This window comes from Pituophis catenifer, unplaced genomic scaffold, assembly GCF_029215685.1.
Source record: "Pituophis catenifer annectens isolate HBS135680 unplaced genomic scaffold, rPitCat1.0.hap2 SCAF_3, whole genome shotgun sequence".
NCBI lineage: Eukaryota > Metazoa > Chordata > Lepidosauria > Squamata > Colubridae > Pituophis > Pituophis catenifer.
In genome coordinates, this window is record NW_027256883.1 from 208861084 (window position 1) to 208882807 (window position 21724).

The window sequence follows — 21724 nt, forward strand, 5'->3', positions numbered from 1 at the left end:
CATCAAGTAGCCCACAATCCTGAGGTACAAATATTCTCTTCTATCAGTACTATTAAATGTATTTAAAAAAATCAGTCAAAAATGCAGATGTTATCAATGCTTTGAAGAATCTATACTCAATGGTCCAAACCAACATGGAAGAGCCTTGGTAGTACAGTGGTCTAAGGCACCCTGTTATTAAGCTGGTTATTAAGACAGCTGCCTGCAATTACTGCAGGTTCGCATCTCGCCAGGCTCAAGGTTGACTCAGCCTTCCATCCTTTCTAAGGTAGGTAAATTGAGGACCCAGTTGTGGGGGCAATAAGTTGACTTTGTATAAATATACAAAAGGATGAAGGCTATTGCTTAATGCATTGTAAGCCGCCCTGAGTCTCCGGAGAAGGGCGGCATATAAATCAAAATTTAAAAAAAACAAAAAACAAAAACCATCTTGAACTTATACAGCTTCTTAACTGCTTGCGTAACTCCAGCTCTAGATCTGGGTGCAACTCTCATTTGTACAGCCTGTCTTCTCCAACAAGATGGGACACTGGATTATAAACCCCATCACTCCCAGAAAATATTTTAAGTAGCTAGGAATAATGGGAATTGCAGTCCAATGACCCAGTGGAGAATGGGTCACTGAAGCATTCATCAATCAAGATTTTAAAGAAGAGATTGGACAGCCATTTCTCCAAAGTGGTACAGTATAAGGTCTGGAGGAGGAGGCAGGAGGAGAAAAGAGAAAGGAGGAGGAGGAGGAGAAGGAAAAGAAGAATGAATTAGAATTAGAATTAGAATTAGAATTAGAGTTAGAGTTAGAGTTAGAGTTAGAGTTAGAGTTAGTTAGAGTTAGAGTTAGAGTTAGAGTTAGAGTTAGAGTTAGAGTTAGAGTTAGAGTTAGAGTTAGAAATAGAGAGCCTTGGTAGCGCAGCAGACTAAAGCACTGTTAAGTAACACCAGCTGCCTGCAATTACTGCAAGTTCAAATCTCATCAGGCTGAAGGTTGACTCAGCCTTCCATCCTTTCGAGGTAGTAAAATGAGGACCCGGTTTGTGGGGGCAATAAGCTGATTTTGTATAAAAAAGAACACCGCTTAGGGTGGGGGCCGAAAGCCCTACTAAGCAGGTATATACAAAAGTATGAAGGTAAGTATTGCTTAACGCATTGTAAGCCTCCCTGAGTCTCCAGAGAAAGGGCGGCATATAAATCGAACCAATAAATAAATAAATAAATAAATAAATAAATAAATAAATAAATAAATAAATAAGAAGAGGAGGAGGAAGAAGAAGAAGAAGAAGAGAAGGGGAAGGAGAAGGAGAAGGAGAAGCAGGAGAGGAGGAGGAGAGGAAGAAGAAGGAGAAGAAGAAGGAGAAGGAGGAGGAGAAGAAGAGAAGGAGAAGGGGAAGGAGAAGGAGAAGGAGGAGAGGAGGAGGAGAGGAAGAAGAAGGAGAAGAAGAAGGAGAAGGAGGAGGAGAAGAAGAAGAGAAGGAGAAGTAGAAGGAGGAGGAGAAGAAGAAGGAGAAGGAGAAGGAGAAGAAGAAGAAGAAGAGGAAGCATGAAGACACAAGGTCCAATGAAAAACTGGGCATTTTTCTCACCCAAAGTCCCTTGGCTATCTTGTCACTAATAAAACAAACACCGCCCTCCAAAATTCACAGAAATCCACTTCTCCTTCGAAAGAAATTTCTAATGCAAATTCACCTTTGCCGGACCGAGTGAGAAGCTGAAGAGAAAAATGATTTCTGAACCCTGTGTTTTTACAGTTCATTTAACACTATGCATATCTTATGCTGCTCTGCCTCCTTTACTCTCTTCTGGTTTGCTGATGGATGAGTGAATGGTCTCTGCCCCTTTCCATGCATTCTCTCCCTCGGAGATAATCTACATTTCTTATGGGTTAGCTCTCTGATTGTTTTTTTTTTATTATTATTATATGGGCTAACAATGCAGAAATGCAATCTGTGAGCTATTAATATTCGAAGAGAATTCTGGCTCTCAATAAGAAATTATACTCTGGACGAGCTAATTCAATTGTTTTAGTAAATTGCTTTGAATCTACAGCTCAAGCTGGGCGTATAAAAAAAATAAATAAATCGATAAGCCACAGATAATGGCTTGATTCTTCTGAAGTGGAGCTGAGTTGACGGCCCTTCGAAAGCAAATGAGGCGCTTACAAGCTCCTAATGCAAGTTGTCCTCACCTTACGGCCACAACTGAGCCCCAAATTTAGGTTGCTAAGCGAGACCGTTAAGTGAGCTTTGCCCCAGTTTACGACTCTTCTTGCCACAGTTGTTAAGTGAATTGCTGCAGAGTTGCTAAGGTAGTAACAGGGTTGTTAAGTGAATCTGGCTTCCCAGATTGACCTTGGTTTGTCAGAAGGTCACAAAAGGTGTTCAGATGACCCATGGGACACTGCCACCGTCATAAATATGAATCAGTTGCCCAGTGTCCAAATTTCGATCATGTGACCACGGGGATGCTGCAACGATTGTAAGGGTGGAAAATGGTCGTAAGTCACTTTTTTCAGTGCTGTCATAACTTCAAACAGTGACTAAATGAACTGTTGTAAACCAAGGACTACCTGCGCTTACCAATCTTATCAGCATGAATCTACTTGTACCTTCCCACTAACTCTCCCACCCATAGTTGGTCTACCATAGTTCTCTAAAGGCAATTACAACCTGAAGGATCCAGTCCCAATTCTAAGAAAGAATTGGAAGGAAGAACATCCTTAGCTACTTATCTCAATTTTCTATTTTCCAAAGAAACCTAAAGGCCAGACAAGGAATAATGGATGGAAACTGATCAAGGAGAGATTCAATCTACAAATAAGGAGGAATTTTCTGACAGTGAGAGCAATCAACCGATGGAACAGAAGTTGCCTTCAGAAGTTGTGGGAGCTTCATCACTGGAGGCTTTCAAGATGAGACTGGACTGCCATCTGTCAGAAATGGTGTAGGGTCTCCTGTTTGGGCATGGCGTTGGGCTAGATGGGGTTGGGATGGGGGAGAGGAGAGGAGAGGAGAGGAGAGGAGAGGAGAGGAGAGGAGAGGAGAGGAGAGAAGAGAAGAGAAGAGAAGAGAAGAGAAGAGAAGAGAAGAGAAGAGAAGAGAAGAGAAGAGAAGAGAAGAGAAGAGAAGAGAAGAGAGAAGAGAAGAGAAGAGACTATAAGATTCTTTATTGGCCAAGTGTGGTTGAAAACACAAGGAATTTGTCTCCGGTGCAAAAGCTCTCAGTGTACATACAAACAACAAAGTGATAAGTCAGAGATCATAAATCATATCATAAATCATAAGATACAAACAAGGGATGAATCATAAGATACTAATAGGAGAATGTAGTAGGAAAGATGAGAAAGATAAGTAGATGAGGAGGATAACAAAGCCTTACTATATGGGTCAATAAGAGCCGTGATGGCACAGTGTTTAGAATGCAGGACTGCAGAGACTTCCGCCGGTGACGTCAACGTGTTAGGGACGAAAGGAACGGGGCTCCGTTTCCAAAGCCCCTAATATCCTCGCTGCGGGCGCTGATTTCGGCGCTACCGACCCCGTAGAGGTTGGTAGAAAAAGGGGAAATTTCTGAGGACCTCGGGGAGGGCGGCAATCCCCCCCGAAGGTTCAGGATAACTCCTCTAACTCGGAACGAGGAAGAACCAGCCACCCGGCTGGCCAGAAACGCTGACAGCTGTTAAGAGGGAAGCGAAGATTGAAAAAGAAAAGCATCGGTGAAAACAGAAGTGAGGATTAAAGATTGAAAAGGTATATCTGCATTTTCTAATGGTTGGGAGAAAGCGGGCGGAAGGAACCCTTGAGTAAAAGAGGAGAAAGAGAAGCGGCGACTGATAAGTGGAATGAAGGGGAGGAATCCATATTGAAAGTGACAGCGCGTAATCTGGTAGTCAGTGGAATCCGAAAGAATCCAGAGGGAATACGGTTGAACGAAGTGTGTGATTGATAACCAGAGCTTCATAACAAAAAGCTGGGAGAGCGAAGGTCTCTGAAAACTTAAAAGACTTAACGGGAGGACTTTTAGAGCCCCGGATATCCATAGAAGAAAGGACGGTGAAGCCATATTGAGCAACGGCAGGGAGAACACAGTCAACTTAGAACTTATAACATTGTTGCCGATACTTACTGGACAATCCAGACAAAGGCTTCCTTAACAGGATCAAGTTTATTGGATAATTGGATAATAAAGCAACGGGACTATTGGATTGTGTTATTTGGGGAAGCAGACGCTTGATACTTTTGGCGCACGATTGGTGTGTATTGGACAAAAAGTAAAGTAAAGGGAGGAAAAAGTACGATTGGACGTGAAATACATTGGATTTATAATTTTTGTTTCTGCCACGGCTTATCCCGGTGAGGACTTGAACTGAGGACTACGGAACAAGTGGATAATACATGGACATATTATATTGAAACTATTGACAGTTGAAAGGAAGTGGACTTGAACTATAATTGGATATTTGATATAAAGATTGCCAGAACATAAGATACTACCAAGACCAACTACTAATTACCAACAGTGACTAAGAAGTAATATTTGGTGTATATATACTCACTGCTTTGGAAATCTATACTTATATGACTGCATAACATTACCTTATACTTATCTTGTACCCATTAAGTGAATTATTGCCTTATTAAGTTGTTTTTATATATTTATATACATAGAATCAGAGATATAGATTTTATTATAGCTAAATATAATTTCTATTAATTTGTCTTTACATAGTTAGAATCTCAATGATTTGTTAATTTGTCTTAATACAACTAGAATCAAAGATCCGGATTATATTATACTTATCATAGCTATATTATAATTACAAAAGTATATCCATATACGTATGTTATATAAATTAAAATAAGTTGGATAAATTAGATAAGTAAGATAAATATTTAGACAATTGCTTAAGGAATCTACGTTTGACATTTGATTGCATAATATGACCTTACTTATAAGAAGTGTATATTAATAGATTAAGTGATATATTAATTTGAGCTATATAGAGTTAGTATTAAAGATTTAGTCCATAGTATATTAGATACATTTATATTAACTACATCCCTTTACCTTCTGAGAGAAATCATATTGCACTTACTCCCTACTTATTAATATACCACTTACTTAAATACTTAATACCAGGGAGAATTAGCTGATGGATTGCTAGAATGTTACATTTTTCCCTCGACCCTCCCACTTAGCTTCCCATGCTGATTGATTTATAAGTACAAAGGAGCCTGGAAAAAAGTGAAAAATAAATTTGGGTGAAATTTTAAAACAGACCTAGAAATATTGACCAGTATATGAAAATCTGGGAAAGAATAAAAAAAGAGATAATAATGGCGACCACAAGTATAACGACAACAGCTAAAATAAGTAAGAAAACACCAGCGGGCCAAATGATACTTATGACCTCACCAGCTCAACAGAAAGTAATTGAAACCACAGAAAAGGAGAAGATGAGTCCTGCCCTACAGAACATCCACTCCGCATTAGCAATGATCCAGGAAGGCATGAATAGAATGCAGGAAACCATGGCACATAATCATGAAGAGACCAAGAAAAATCATGAAGAATTGAGGTCAGATGTGAGTGAAATTAAAGATAACATCAAAAATATGGATGAGAAGATAGAACAAATTCAGCAAAACATAACAGAAAATGAGCAGAGGATCCAAAAGGTGGAAGAAAGAGTAGAATATGCGACCAACAGAATGGAAAGAATGGAACAAGATCAAGGGGCATTTAATAAGGAAACTGAGGACGCGTTAACCTATCTGGAAATGGAAAAGGCATCATTCTACTTACGGTTTCAAAATGTAGAAGAGCAGAAGGATGAGGATCTAAGTGAAATAATGATTGAGATACTGGCAAAGGCAACCCAGGTGGATAAGGATGAACTGCGAAACGGAATGGATGAAATATATAGGGTGTACACGAACTACGCAAGAAGAAACAAATTACCCAAAGAAATTCACATAAGATTCACGAAAAAATCTATTAAGGAAGAGATCTACAGGAAGATGAGGGAAGAGACAATCATGCATAAGGGAAGAGAAATCATAACTCTCAAACAAATACCAAGAAGAACGAGAGATCAAAGAAGAAATTATAATTTCCTGACCACCCAGCTAAATAAATTTAAAATAAAATTCCGCTGGCTACTACCGGAAGGCCTACTTATCTCCTGGGATGAAAGAAAGTACAAGATTGATAATCTGGAAAAGGCTCAAGAATTCTTTGACCAGCACTTTACAATGGAAGAAGAACAGGAGACAAGGAGAGAAGCGGAACCCGGGACACGGCGGATGGAGAAGGAAGAAAAAGATCAGGAAGAGGCAAAAAGATTGGAGAGAGAAAGAATGGAGAGAGAGGGAGCGAGGGAAAAGACTCAAAGAGTTACCAGAAACACAACAAAGTTGAAAATCACAAATAGATAAACTCGATAGAGATGGAAGGAGAAATAAAAATTATATCAATTAATATAAACGGACTCAACTCCCCAAGGAAAAGGAAATATATATTTATGAAATTGCAAAAATTGGACTTAGATGTGATAACTTTACAAGAAGTACACATTAAAAGACAGCAACAAATATTGTTGGAGAATCAAAAATTAGGAAAATTATTCACATCCCTAGGAGATAATAAGAAGAGAGGAGTGGCAACTTATGTCAAAAACCATTTAAAAGCTAAACAGATATATACAGATTCGGAAGGACGTATTTTAATAACTGAAATACAAACAGAAACAAGGAAAATATTGCTAGCTTCTATCTATGCACCTAATGGAAACCAGAGAGAATTTTACAAGAAACTACATGATACAATTAAAGATTTGGAGTACGAAAATATCTGTGTTGTCGGAGACTTCAATGCAATCGTGAATATACAAGATGACTATCGAAGTAATAAACAAAGTAAGACTCGAAAAAGAATCTTACCGGATACATTTAAGGATATGACTGAAGAATTGCAATTACATGATGGATGGAGAGAGGCCAACAAACAAACCAAACAATATACCTTCTACTCAAACCCACACCAGTCATGGTCTCGGATTGACATGGCCTGGATGACGCCAGACCTCAGGAAGGATCTACAAGACATCGAAATTATACCGAATACATGGGCCGACCATAATCCTATAAAAATAACATGGAGAGGACAGCGAAAGCAGAAGAGGTGGATGATGGACACCGGAATAATAAAAGATAGAGATTATGTGCAGATGATGGAGAACGAACTTAGAATATTTTATCAAATAAACACAAAGGAGCAGACTTCAGTACAGAATCTGTGGGACACTACTAAGGCCTATATAAGAGGCCTCACAATAGCATACACAGCAAAAAAAAATAAAGATAAACAACAAAAGAGAAAAAAATTAATGGAAGAACTCAACATATATGAGTCACAATTACAGAAACAGCCTGACGACAAAACAACAAGGGAAAAATTGAATCGTACTAAACATGAGTTGAACTTAATTTCACAAGCAGAAATCGCACAGAAAATGAAAATGGTCAAGCAGAAATACTTTGAATATGCAAACAAAACAGGTCGCTGGCTGGCATACAGACTGAAGAAAGAGAGGGAAAAAAGAATAATATACCAATTGCAGGATGAAACAGGACAACTATATAGTATGAATTTAGATAAAAAACGTATAGTAAGGGAATTCTATCAAAACCTCTACACACAAGAAGAGACTCAAGACCAAGATATTATGGAATACCTACAAAAAGCAAATATCCAGAAATTAGAGGAATCCCACAGAGAAATACTGAATAAACCAATAACAATGATGGAGTTGATGGAAGCCCGAAAGAAACAGAAGAACAACAAAGTCCCAGGTCCGGATGGAATTCCAACGGAATTTTATAAAAACTGCCAGTCTGCAATAGACGAACTACTACTACAAGTTCTCAATGAGGCACTGCTGGAAGCAGAAACACCTAAATCTTGGGCTGAAACAATTATCTCACTCATCCCCAAAGAAGATACGGATCCGACTAAAGTCCAAAATTATAGACCCATCTCGCTGTTAAATGTAGATTATAAACTATTCACGACAATTATAGCACAGAGGCTGAAAACAATTATACATAATTATATACACCCCGACCAAAATGGTTTTGTCCCAAGGAGACAAATAAAAAACAACATGAGGACAATAATAAACGTTCTCGAATACTACGAGCAAAACATCAATAATCAGGTAGCGCTAATCTTTCTCGATGCGCAAAAGGCGTTCGACAATTTGAACTGGAAATTCCTTATAGCACAACTGCAGATTATGAATTTCGGCGACAAATTCCTGAAAATGATTAAGAAAATATATTCTTCCCAGACAGCGAGAATTATAATTAATGGAGATATGACCGAAAAAATAAGCATCCAAAAGGGGGTAAGACAAGGATGCCCGATATCGCCTCTACTGTTTATAATCTCACTGGAAGTCCTTCTAAAGGAAGTAAGAAAGGAAGAAGAAATAAAAGGACTGAAGATAAGGAATGAGGAGTATAAACTACAGGCTTTCGCGGATGATGTGGTCTTCATAGTGGAACAACCGGAAGTAGCGGGAGTCAAATTATTAGAGAAGATAGAGGAGTATGGCAAAGTGGCGGGGCTTAAGATCAATAAACAAAAAACCAAAGTCTTGACCAAAAATATGACAATGACACAAGAGGAAAAATTAGAAGAAGAATTAGGAATGCAAATTGCGAAGAAAGTAAAATATTTGGGAATTTGGCTTACTACAAAAGCAACAACTATTAGAGAGGACAATTACATTAAATTGATGAAGCAAATTAGAAAAGACTTGGAAAGATGGAATAAGGTACAACTATCATTTCTTGGCAGAATAGCGTCTGTAAAGATGAACATATTACCAAGACTCCTATATCTCTTCCAAGTGATACCAATTGGTCCAGGAAAAGATTTCTTTAAGGATCTCAATAAGACAATAATGAAATACATCTGGCAAGGAAAGAAAGCTAGAATTAAAATAAGATGCTTACAGGACACAAAGGAGAAGGGAGGCCTAGGTCTACCAGACTGGGAGTTATATTACAAGGCGGCGGCGTTGAATTGGATCAGAGAATGGATAGATCTATCAAATAGGAGAACGCTATACTTGGAGGGATTTGATCTGAGTCGAGGTTGGCATGCCTTTCTGTGGGAAGGCACAGACAAGCAACATCCGTACTTCCAGAGACATGTAATAAGAGGTGCACTATATAAAACATGGCAAGATATCAGAAGGCAACACTATAGTAAAATCCCATGATGGTTGTCGCCTATGGAGGCGCTAATTTATCCAAACACTATAGAAATAGGAAAGATGCGGAAATATCAAGAATTGTTGAGTAGTGGGGGAGACCTACTTACGAGACAAGAACTGGAAAGACGAGGCATTATGATTGATTGGTGGCCATATCTTCAAATTGAGTCAAAATATACAGCAGACCGGAGACATTATGATTTTCAAAGCCAACCAAGTGAACTAGATAAAATTTTAAAAGGCACAGATGAGAAAATAATATCTAAAATTTATGGATATTTAATAAGGTATAAATTAGAGGAGGAAACAGTGAAAGAAAACATGGTAAGCTGGGCAAGAAATATAGGTCACAATATAGAGTTGGATAGATGGGACAAGCTATGGGCAGAAAATTATAAGATGACACTGTCGATTCCATACAAAGAAAATTTATACAAGATATTTTATAGATGGCACCTTCCTCCGGCACGTTTGGCTAAAATGTTTCCAAACACATCACCAATGTGTTGGAAGTGTAAGACACAAATGGGGACATACTACCATCTCTGGTGGTCTTGCAGGAAGGCACAACGCTACTGGCAGGAGATTAAGAGAATAATCGAAGAAACAACGAGGCAAAGTGTAGAAATGAAACCAGAATTCTTTCTATTTGGAATGACTACACCACAGTGTACCAAGGAGATAAAATATCTTACCATCCACATATTGACAGCGGCACGTATAGTGTACGCTCAGAATTGGAAATCCGAGATAATACCAACAGAAGAAAAAATAATAACAAAAATAAATGAATGCGCAGAGATGGATAGGCTCACAAAAGAGCTCCAAGATAAAGAGAACACTGACTTTTATTTAGTTTGGCAAAAATGGTACACATGGTTAGAAAGAAGGATAGGGCCAACAACATAGGACATTAGGAGAACATAACTCAAGAATTGTAGAAATAGATACATGAGATGAGCCGTAGGATTGTATAAATAAATGGTTAATATGTTTGTAGAAAGATATTGTTGAACTTCAATGAATATATTAAGGTATAAGCAAGTGAATTTGTAAATAGTATGATTAAGGAAAATTGGTTAAATGGACATTAATCACCGATGCGAAGGTTTTCTAGAAGTTAGTCGATTGACTCTTTGTTAATGTATAAGTGTTTACATGTATTTGTGTTTTATGTTTGTTTATGTTAATAAAACTTAAAAAAAAAAAAAAAAAAGAATGCAGGACTGCAGGGCTAATTCACTGCTCACTCCAGGAGTTCGATCCTGACCGGCTCAAGGTTGACTCAGCCTTCCCTCCTTCCGAGGTGGGTAAAATTGGAGCCAGATTGTTGGGAGCAATAAACTGACTCTGTGAACTGCTTAGAGAGGGCTGTAAACAGTGGTGGGATTCAGCCAGTTCGCACTACTTCGGGAGAACCAGTTGTTAACTTTCTGAGCAGTTTGGTGAACTGGTTGTTGGAAGAGATCATTAGGGCAGAGAACCGGTTGTTAAATTATTTGAATCCCACGACTGGCTGTAAAGCACTGTGAAGTGGTATATAAGTCTAAGGGGACCTTTTGTCAGGTTCGCCTGATCCGCCAGTTGCGGCCCTTTCTTGATCGGGATTCCCTGTGCACAGTCACTCATGCCCTCGTCACCTCTCGCCTTGACTACTGCAACGCTCTCAACATGGGGCTCCCCTTGAGGAGCACCCGGAGGCTCCAACTGGTCCAGAATGCAGCAGCGCGGGTAGTGACGGGAGCAGCCTGGCGCTCCCATGTAACACCGCTCCTGCGCGAGCTGCACTGGCTCCCAGTGGTCTTCCGGGTGCGCTTCAAGGTGTTGGTTATCACCTTTAAAGCGCTCCATGGCATAGGGCCTAGCTATCTTCGAGACCGCCTGCTGCCACCGACAATCTCCCATCGACCCGTGCGCTCCCACAGAGAGGGCCTCCTCGGGGTGCCATCAGCCAAACAGTGCAGGCTGGTGACCCCCAGGGGGAGGGCCTTCTCTGTGGGGGCACCTACCCTCTGGAATCAATTGCCTCCAGAGATAAGGAGAATCCAAGACCTCGGTGCCTTCCGCCGTGCCCTTAAAACCTTCCTTTTCCAGCAAGCCGGGCTGGCCTAATTTTTTAAGTGTTTTTAAGTGTTTTGTTTATTGTTTTTAATTAATGGGGCCAAATTTATATATGTATATTTTAACTGTATTTTAATATTTGTACTTGATGTTTTTACTTGGCTGTTCACCGCCCTGAGTCCTCAGGGAGAAGGGCGGTATACAAATTCAAAATAAAATAAAAATAAATAAAAAAAATAAGTGCTATTGCTAAATATCTTTAGGCACAGGACAATGCTGCGGAAGTTAGGTGTTTAGCAGAATTAGAAAGGAATAACGGATGGAAACTGATCAAGGAGAGATTCAATCTACAAATAAGGAGAAATTTTCTGACAGTGAGAGCAATCAACCCATAGAACAGAAGTCGCCTTCAGAAGTTGTGGGAGCTTCATCACTGGAGGCTTTCAAGAAGAGACTGGACTGCCATTTGTCATAAATGGTGTAAGGTCTCCTGCTTGGGTGGGGGGTTGGACTAGATGACCCACAAGATCCCTTCTAACTATACCATTCTATGTTTTACATTCTGCCTGTTAGCAGAATGAAACCAGTGAATCTTCATTCCTTCTCCCAGCAGTCATTCTGCAGCGGAGAAGAGACAATGAAGGTGTTCCTCCTGCGAGACACTTTGCAAATCGTTTTGATCGGTTAAAAGAGCAGGAGATTTGCAGTTGGCTTCTGCATAACCCTGAAAAGTTTCAAGGGAATCTTGTACGTGCTGAGAAACGAAAGGGAGACGAGAAGAGATCAAACCACAGCATCCTGGGAAAAAAACAAAAAAAGGAAGAGCAAGGAGCTTGTTGAATGGATATCATTTGGGAGCCGGAAGACCACCGTAGAGATAAAGAGGTCTTCGTTTACAATTAAATCAGAGATGGTGGGAAACAGTCATCTCTCGTTTCCTCCTGTGTGGGAAATGAAGACAAAGCAAGCAATCCAGACCCCGCTGCAGTTGTTCAGAGTCAACTTGCTCTGAATAATTCATGCGGATGTATGCTTTGGTACATTCCCCAAGATAGACATTCTTACATTATGAAGAAACGCGTCGATCGATGCTTCTACGATGAGAGCATCTAAGACGAAAGATGTGCACCAGGATCTATGACAGGGGTCTGCAACCTTAAACACTCAAAGAGCCACTTGGACCCGTTTCCCACAGAAAAGAAAACACCGGGAGCCACAAAACCCTTCCCGTGCCTGGCTATTTCTTGAGCGGCTACAAAACTAGCAAATGTAGTTGAATTAAATGTTCTGTTTTCTTCTGAAGCTTTTCTTTTCTTGAATTTATCCATGGTTGGCCTACCGGGGGTTGAAAAGCTCAATAAATCGCATGCCGGTGGGTGTCGCACATTGGCTGTTGTGACGCATATTTGAGTGACAGGGAGCTGCAGCAGAGGTGTGAAAGAGCCACATGCGGCTCCAGAGCCACAGGTTGCTGACCCCTGATCTATTATATGCAGTAGTGGCCAAAATTGTAGAAAAAACTAGATCTACAAAAATGATCACCATGTCAATGAATACTTAGTTGGGTAACCTTTAGCATGAATTACGGCCTTACAACATCTTCTCATGGAGTGAACCAAGTCTTTGAGTTCTGCAGCTGTTATCATGTGAAACCAAGATGGAATGATGGCTTCTATTAACTGGGTTTTATTGCTGGGTCGCTTCTGACTAACAAGTTTCTTTAGTCAGCTCCATAGATTTTCAATTGGGTGAAGGTCTGGGCTATTCCCAGGCCTTTCCAGCAGTGGAATAGGATTATCTTGAAACTTCAAAAAACAAAACAAAAGTGGTGTTATTAGCCATCAAACCTCAAAAATACACTTTCCCCAAAAGGTTTCCACAATTTTGGCCACTACTGTATATGGAACAAAATTGTGACTGAATCTGGATGTTCTGCTTTGGATATGTTTGGGTTTCAACTCCCAGAATTCCCCATGCTGGCTGGGGAATTTTGGGAGTTGGTCCACACATCCTCAGACTGCCAAGACTAAGTAACCCTGGCATAGAATAATGACCAGGTGTGGGATTCAGCCGGTTCAGCCTGGTTCCGGAGAACCGGATGCTAATTTTACATCTGGTTTGCCGAACCGGTAGTTGCAAGAACTGCTGGCCCACCCCACCCCTCTCCACCCAGGAGTCTCCATGCAATCCATTTTGGATGCGAGGTAAGTGCACGGCCCATGCAGAGGCTCTGGGAGGGCGAAAAATGGGCCTCCTGGAAGTTCTGGAAGTCCGAAAACAGGGCCGTTTCCGGCCTCTGGAGCCCGGGGGAGGCCATTTTCAACCTGCCGGAGGCTCAAGGAAAACCTTTGGAGCCTGGGGAGGGTGAAAAACAGGCCTACCGGAAGTACCAGAAGTCTGAAAAGGGACCCATTTCTGGTCTCCAGAGGGTCTCCAGAGCCCCAGGGAGGCCATTTTCGCCCTCCTGGAGGCTCGAGAAAACCCATGCTCAAACTGAGGCGTTCTTAACCTGACGACTTGCTTTATATGATTTCTAGAACAATTTATCTTCAACACTCCGGAAGCAAGAACTACAGTAGTGGCCAAAATTGTAGAAACCTTTTGGGAAAATTGTATTTTCTAAAATTAGCTAATAACACTACGTCTTTCACTTTTCTACGTCTTTCACTTTTCTTCTTTATATTGTAATTGCTATTCTAATAGCAAATCCTTCATAAAAGCTATTGCATTACATTCTTGAATAAATTATCTTTCCATTGATATATAATTTTATGGTACTACTCCAAAAAAAAAGTGGTGTTATTAGCTAATTTTAGAAAATACACTTTTCCAAAAAGGTTTCCACAATTTTGGCCACTACTGTAGGATCAACCTTGTAAACTCTCAGTTTGCCTCTTTCGGCTACGTATTCAAAATAGACAGTGATTAACATATAACATATAACAGTTGTTTCTGGAACTCTGCACTTTGATATGGCCCAAGGGCTAATCAATAAATAAAGATTATAGATTAACATACTGTATATATGTGTATATATGCACGGTGCAGGTATATATTTATGTATGTATATAGCATGTGTTTATGTGTGTTATGTATGTGTTTAGGTAAATATACACTGTCTCCTGGGAGCAAGCAACAGAATTTCATTTTTAATGTGGACTGATGTGCTCGCAGGAAAAAAATGACAATGAAAGTTTTAAGTTATCTTATCTTATCATCTTATCTTCACATTGCCAAGTGTCAGGCTCCAGGGAAATCAGGAGATTCAGACAGTTCAAATGAGTATAAAGATTTATTGCAGGCTTATGCACTCTACAAGAATCTGACTAACTAGCGGTCAAGGGAAATGAGCGGGATATATCCTTCCTGTTTGTCCAAATGTCTAAATTGATTAGAATAGAATAGAATAGAATAGAATGGAATGGAATGGAAGGGAAGGGAAGGGAAGGGAAGGGAAGGGAAGGGAAGGGAAGGGAAATCAGAGAAGAAGAGGAGAAGAGAAGAAAAACCAGATAATAAGAGAAGAGAGGAGAAGAGAAGAGAAATCAGAGAAGAAAAGAAGAAAAGAGAAATCAGAGGAGAAGAGAAATCAGAGAATCAGAGGAGAAGAGAAGAGAGAAGAGAAGAGAAATCAGAGAATAAGAATTCTTTAATGTACACTGAGAGCATATGCACCAAGACAAATTCCTTGTGTGTCCAATCACACTTGGCCAATAAAGAATTCTATTAAAAATTCTAGAAGAGGAGAGGAGAAATCAGAGAATAAGAGAAGAGAGAGGAAGAGGAGAGGAGAGGAGAGGAGAGGAGAGGAGAGGAGAGGAGAAGAGAAGAGAAGAGAAGAGAAGAGAAGAGAAGAGAAGAGAAGAGAAGAGAAGAGAAGAGAAGAAGAAGAATAAAATAAAATAGGACAGAACAGTACAGAATAGAACTTTATTGTCACTTTAAATTTGTTCCATTCAGCTCTCAAAAGATAACCATTATGCATATATCCACATACACACACATATGACACAGGGAAACATCACAGTCTAGTTCAAGTGTATACATATACAATTTTACATTTCTTTCTTTTACATTTTTAACATAATCATTTCTCTCTCTAACTAACAATACAAAAACAAAACATTTATTTAAAGCCTTATCACTCGGTCCTGATCAGCAAAAATCCATTCAGAGTTACCAGAAACAATAACACACTGTGTATTGATCAAATAAGCCAACTCTATATCGTTTTCTTTTTCTTTTAACAATGTTGATTGTTAAAATCAAAACTTGAAGCAATCTTGAAATAATGTACAAGCACTTTATTTATTTATTTTCATTTCCTCTTTGGTTCTTCTCAAATACTACTTCAAAATGTTAGCAGGTCTCACTTGTAAATCTAAAACAAGCAGGTTTTCCACCCTTTTAGTTTAATCTTTTAATTATTAATACATAAGCTGGTTTCATTTCATCTGAAGCCTGTCACCTTTATAGCCACATACAAATCACCCTTAATATCAGTTTTGTCCAGTGAAATCCATCCTCATCTTCATTTAATGACCCCATAATCCCTTGCGGGGTCAACTGGGCAACTGAATGGAACTAGCAGAGTGTTTTAATGGCCAGATGCCCTTCCTATCACCAATGTGGAGTTTTGTTTGGCAGATATATTCTCAGTGTGCCCAGAGAGAGAAACATCTGCCTCTACCTAGGATAGAACTCACAGCCTCCTGATTATGAGGTGAGGGCTCCAGCTCTAGGCCACCGCACCATTCCTAGCTGTTCCTCTTCTATAACCTCTTTAAATCCTATTTTTTTAGCAGACAAACTTGAGAGAAACTTCTGAGTGCCTTGTTCCCAAATATACTTGAAATCTTCCACAGTTAGAATATTTTGCTCCATTATTAATAGATCTCTTCTCCTGTAATTATATTCCTTATTCTTTCTGGTTTCCTCTAGGGTCCAAACTTCAAAATTCACTCTTATCATGTTTTTTTTTTAATTTTTTTTTTTAATTTGATTTATATGTCGCCCTTCTCCGGAGACTCAGGGTGGCTTACAATGTGTTAAGCAATAGCCTTTATACTTTGTATATTTATACAAAGTCACCTTATTGCCCCCACAATCTGGGTCCTCATTTTACCTACCTTAGAAAGGATGGAAGGCTGAGTCAACCTTGAGCCTGGGGAGATTCGAACTTGCAGTAATTGCAGGCAGCTGAATGTTAATAACAGGCTATTAGTCTGCTGCGCCACCAGGCTCTAATCAACATTTTCCCACAGGAAGGTTTCTTATAATTAATTTTAAATTCTTCATTTTTCTTTACAAAATTCAAGACAAACCATAGGAAGGTTTTTGTAATTAATTTCAAAGTCTTATTTCAACTCTATCTGGCCCCTTAATCCACTTATAACTTTCCAAAATCAATGTCCTAATCACTTTTTGGCTGTTTATTCTAAAATAAGAGTCTTTTAAGTCTTTAAAACTTACATAAAACTTTTTTTCAGCAGCAATTGAAGGAGACTCACCTGGTGTGATCTTGTTTCTGAAGATTCTTAATATCCCAAAATCCCATTAACAAAAATCTCCAGAAGTGATTCAGAAAGGAACTAAACAGTCCTCAACTTACGACCACAATTGAGCCCAAAATTTCTATTGCTAAGCAAGTCAATTGATAAGGGAATTTTGCTTCATTTTACCACCTCTTTTGCTACAATTGTTAAGCAAATCACTACAGTTGTTAAGTGAATCATACAGACCTTAAGCAAATCTGGCTTTCTCCATTGACTTTGTTGTCAGAAACTGGCTGGGATTGTTAACAAATGGTAATCACATGACCCTGGAAGGGGTGAAATGCTCCCGGTTTGGACCGGCTCGGGCCAGTAGGTAGCGATGGCGGTGGGCAGTTCGGAGAACCGGTAGCAAAAATCCCTGCCCCTGCCCCTCATGCCCAGCTGAGGCGCGCGATCATCAGAGCCTTTTTTTTTCCTCTGATGATTGCGCAGCTCAACTGGACATGGGGGGACCAGGGATTTTTGCTACCGGTTCTCTGAACCACCCGCCGCCATCGCTACCCTGTGAAGTGGGTTGGGCTGTGAAAGAGAATGATTGGCCCAAAGTCACCTGCTGGCTTTGATGCCTAAGGTGGGACTAGAACTCACCATCTCCTGGTGATTGGTTCAAAGTCACTCAGCTGGATTTCATGCCTAAAACGGGACTCGAACTCACAATCTCCCACTATAATTTATAGACCTTCTTGACATGATCCTAGGAAACCCAAGACTGGAACAACTGAGTTGAAAATCCTGATCCTTATTTTATCCAGAATTCTACACCAAGAGGAGACATCTCATCTTCTCTGAACCTGAGCTATATTAAAGAAATTGGTACACATAAAAGGATATATCCTATAATTAACCTATTTCACTGTTGTCTACAACTACAAAGCAGAGAACACATTTTGCAGCCACTAAGGGACTTGGTACAGCGAGCTATTATTCAGGGAGGGAAAATCTACATTGCCATCAAGCCATGGATCCCGCTTTATATATAGTAGTGGCCAAAATTGTGGAAACCTTTTGGGAAAAGTGTATTTTCTAAAACTAGCGAATAACACCACTTTTTTTTTGGAGTAGTATCATAAAATTATATATCAGTGGAAAGATAATTTAATCAAGAATATAATGCAATAACTTTTATGAAGGATTTGCTATTAGAATAGCAGTTACAGGATAAAGAAGAAAAGTGAAACACGTAGAAAAAATGAGATATACAAAAATGAGATATAGAAAAAACCAGACATACAAAAATGATCACCATCTTTTTTTTAATTTGATTTATATGCTGCCCTACTCCGGAGACTCAGGGCAGCTTACAATGCGCTAAGCAATAGCCTTCATTCTTTTGTATATTTATACAAAGTCAGCTTATTGCCCCCACAAACTGGGTCCTCAATTTACCTACCTTAGAAAGGATGGAAGGCTGAGTCAACCTTGAGCCTTGGCGAGATTCGAACCTGCAGTAATTGCAGGCAACTGGTCTTAACCAGCTTAATAACAGGGTGCCTTAGACCACTGTACTACCAAGGCTCTTAATGTCAATTAATACTTAATTGGATAACCTTTAGCATGAATTACGGCCTTACAAAATCTTCCCATGGAGTGAACCAAGTCTTTTAGTTCTGCAGCTGTTATAACGTGAAACCAAGATTGAATTATTGCTTCTACCATGTTTCCCCAAAAATAAGCCTTCCCCCCAAAATAAGCCCTCCCTGAAAATATTTAAATGCATACGCAGCGGGTCTCTGCCATTTCCTCTGGTGAGGGTTAGGGAGACAGAGCTAAAAATCAGGTAAAATGGCAAGAGGAGCTCCATCTTGCTTCACGCGCCCCAAAATAATAAGACCTCCCCAAAAATAAGGCCAAGCGCTTATTTCAGGGTTCAAAAAAATATAAGGCAGGGTCTTATTTTCGGGGAAAATGGTATTAACTGGGTTTTATTGCTGGGTCGCTTCTGATTAACAAGTTTCTTTAGTCGGCTCCATAGATTTTCAATTGGGTTAAGGTCTGGGCTATTTCCAGGCCATTCCAGCAGTGGAATAGGATTATCTTGAAACTCCAAAAAAAAGTTATTAGCCATCAAACCTCAAAAATACACTTTTCCTAAAAGGTTTCTACAATTTTGGCCACTACTGTAAGTGTTTCTCAACCTTGGGAACTTTAAGTAGTATGGGCTTCAACTCCCAGAATCCCCCAGTCAGCATGAGGAAGTTTCTATACAGAAGCATTTGTTATACCTGACTGGAGAATTCTGGGAGTTGAAGTCCAGATGTCCTAAAATGTCCAAGTTTGAGAGACAGTGCTTAAACCTTATTTTAAATTCCAGAATTGAGAGAAGCGTAGCCTGGTGTTGTGGCCCGCCAGCGGCCTGCGCGGATCGTGGCTGATCCTGACGGCGAGGAGGCTGGTGTGGTGTCGCGCCAGCAGCCTGCGCAGCCGGCGCTCGCGTCGGACAGCGAGGAGGCTGAAGAGGATGTGGTGCCAGAGGCAGAGACTCAGCCAGGGCCTTCAGAACCTCCAGAGGCTCCTTCAAGTGGAGAGAGCGAAGTGGAGGAGCCTCTCCTCAATGCTCGAGCACGCAGGGCTGCCAAAAGGCAGGAGTGGCTACTCAGGAGGAGGAGGTCTTGAGGATAATTGGCCACTCCCTTAGCCTATTTAAGTCACATGCCTTTAGTAAGTTTCTTGCTGGAAACAACTTGTAATTATCACCAGAGCATTTTTGGAAAAGTCTTATCATATTTTGTTTTCTGGGCTGGTTGCCAACCTTTGCCGGACTTTGGTTTATTCTTGCTACTTAATAAATTTGATAAGGACCGTTGGTGTGTGTCAATATCCTTGGGAATCCGGAGCTGGGGCAGAACACCTGGATATCATAGATCATAGGATTGAAAAGGATCTTAGAGGTCTTCTAGTCTAACCCCCTAACCAAGGCAGGAATTCCCACACCATTCTGGACAAATGGAGATTCAGTTAAAGTCCAGATGGAGCACCCAGGACTTCAGCAGACAGGCTGTTCCATTGCTCCTTAGTTCTCATAGTCAAGAAATTCCTCTTTATTTTGCATTATCTGTCTCTGTGAATTTTCCACTTGTTGGTTCTTGTCTTTTATCCTCGGGGACAGCAGAAAATAAATCCAGACCTTCTGCCCTATGACATTACTTCGTAATATTAGAAGACTAACATATCTTCCCTTGGCTTTCCTGTCTTTAAGCTAAACATACCCAGGTTCCTTTAACTGTTCTTCCTAGGATTAGCCTCCAAGGCCATTATCGTTTCTGTTACCCTTTGTGGGAAGCCCCCCACTCCCTAGAAGATGGAGAAACATGCTGTTAAAGGCAGAAGGCAGACCAGGGGTGGGCTGCTGGGGGTTCGCAGGGGTTCGGGAGAACCTCTAGCTAAGATTCTGTGCAGTTTGGAGAGCCCCCAAATCCCACCCCTGGCTGGCCCCGCCGACCCCTCCCCTCCCCTCCCCTCCCCTCCCAGGAGTCCCCATCCAGCCCATTTTGGACGCAGGTAAATGCAGGGTATGCGCTGTGGCTCAGGGAGGGCAAAAAACAGGCCTACCGGAAGTTCGGGAAGGCCGAAAACAGGCCCGCTTCCGGCCTCCAGAGGGCCTTCAGACCAGGGGTGAAATCCAGCAGGTTCTGACAGGTTCTGGAGAACCGGTAGCAAAAATTTTGAGTAGTTTGGAGAACCAGCAAATGCCACCTCTGGCTGGCCCCCGAATGGGGTGGGAATGGGGATTTTGCAGTATCTTTCCCCTGGAGTCGGGAGGGAATGGGGATTTTGCAGTATCCTTCCCCTGGAGTGGGGTGGAAATGGAGATTTTACAGTATCCTTCCCCTGCCACGCCCACCAAGCCAAACCCACAGAACCGGTAGTAAAAAAAATTGGATTTCACCACTCCTCCGGACCCTTGGGAGGCTGTTTTTGCCCTCCCAGAAGCTCGAGGAAAGCCTCTGGAGCCTGGGGAGAGCAAAAACACCCCACCCCACCCCCGCCGTGGTGCAGGAGGCCGACTAGGCCACACCCACCATCGCCACGCCCACCCAGCAACCGGTCAGAGAACCCTTTGCTAAAATTTTTGAAGCCCACCCCTCAAGCAGACTCAGTCTTTCTTAACAGCCCCCAGCAGACATTTTGTGCCCATTAAGAAAGATTGGGCCAGCCTAACAAAAGACCTTCACCTCCAGGGATGGGAATTCAAATTTACATTCTCCTCCACCCAAATTCTAAGAACAGGACATGAACCTTTAGGATTAACCCACTGCTATTTAGCAGAAGACACAGAGCTCACTACCTTGCACAGTCTCCTAAGGGCATTGCAGGCATTGCACAACCCTCCCCTCTTCTCCCCCCACCCCCACTTGGCAGCATTTCAGGACCTGTATAAAAATTCCTGGCACTCATCTAGCTAATTTGGTCAGCTGCAGAGGTGGTCTTCAGCCGGTTCGTACCAGTTCAGGTGAACCGGTAGTGAAGATCGTGGGTGGGCCCGTCCCGCCACCCTGGCTCTATGGCGTCCTATTTAGGTACATTTTTGAGGCTGAGTGCATGCATGGAAGCCGCATGAGGAAGCAAAGCGTATGTGCGGGAGGCTGGGCGCATACGCAAAAGGCTGGGCGCATGCGCGGAAGGCCCGTGCATGAAGTGAGTGTGCTTGTGGCGAACCGGTGGTAAAGAATATTGGAAACCCACTGCTGGTCAGCTGCCCCAGAACCAGTGGTGGGTTCCTCCCGGTTCGGTCTGGTTCGGCCGAGCCGGTAGCGGTGACGATATGACATCACCGAACCGGTTCTCCCCGCCCCGCCCCCCCACATTATTCTTACCTTTTATTTGGTCCCAC

At 41.2% G+C, this 21724-nt stretch overlaps 1 protein-coding gene across 2 annotated transcripts in view; it reads right to left on the reverse strand.

Moving 5' to 3' along the window:
- Positions 1–21724, reverse strand: part of CHRNA4 (cholinergic receptor nicotinic alpha 4 subunit) — an 87046-nt gene that overhangs the window by 40641 nt on the left and 24681 nt on the right. The gene's annotated exons all lie outside the window — the stretch shown is intronic.